The sequence below is a fragment of the Buceros rhinoceros genome, unplaced genomic scaffold (genome assembly GCF_000710305.1).
Source record: "Buceros rhinoceros silvestris isolate BGI_N320 unplaced genomic scaffold, ASM71030v1 scaffold17354, whole genome shotgun sequence".
In the NCBI taxonomy this organism is placed as follows: Eukaryota; Metazoa; Chordata; class Aves; order Bucerotiformes; family Bucerotidae; genus Buceros; species Buceros rhinoceros.
In genome coordinates, this window is record NW_010409066.1 from 69,320 (window position 1) to 70,432 (window position 1,113).

Below are 1,113 nucleotides of genomic sequence, written 5' to 3' on the forward strand. Positions count from 1 at the left end.
AGTTACCTGCTGTGGAGCCTTGCAAATAAGTGCAGAGACAGAACTCAGATTAAAGACACTGCTCTACGCAGTGCTGTGACTTATGCAGAGGTGCAAGTATTTCTAGGGACCATACTGCAACCACAACACGTGACACATTTATATAATTCACATGATGTAAATCCCAAATTGCCTCTAACAAATGTCAGTCACATGTATTAAGGACATTGAAATGCCTTGAAAAAGCTGAGATAATCCTGCTTACACAAAAACTGCTGTCTAACTGAAGGGAAGGTTGTCCTAGAATTTAAAAATACTGGAGCAGAGGTAGTAAATAACAAAGGAAAGTGGCAGCCCTGAAGTCCAGTAAAGTACCATATTACACAGTGAGTCCAGTCTTCAAACCGGCAGTGCAGCATTCACAGATTTACTTTTCCCTGGCATCTAGTAATGTCATGCTCTGGAAGGACTACATCGTCACAGACATACATGGTGCTGCCTGCTACATGCCAGCAGCTACTCCAGATTGAGTGTTTGAGAAAGTCTGAGAGCCAGAATAATCCTATTTAGTTCTGAGAGATCAAACAGGATTTGTAAAAGGGCAACATACCTCCGGATTAGTGAAATGTTCTCAGTTTAAGTGTGGTCACTTTGCAACCATGTTCAGAAAGCGCTGTCATCTGCAGATATAAAGAATGTTTTTGACCATGTCCAGAGACATTAGAATTATATGAAAAATACTGATTCATATATATATAAGCACCTGGGAACGGTATTCATACACCACCGGTCCTCCCTTATCTACCCCTCACAGAAATGTTGACTCACGTATGGATACAGGGAGGTTCTCCTACAGCCACACATACTATCATACTATCAGACCGCAGTCTCTCTCTTAGCAAAGAAAATCCCATCAACACTCTCTAGCAATCACCTGTGCTAAACAAGGTTTTCTTCAGAGGGGAGTATTATTTAAAGACAAAAACACCAGTTGTTTAAGCAGGCGAAGTCCACGCTGATACTACTTCCAGTTAATTCTCAGTGCATCTAAAGTGATGCATTGATGCAAGTACCTACAAGCCAGCACCCAGCTAGGTACCTACCCATACCAGCCATTTCCACACCAACCAGTTC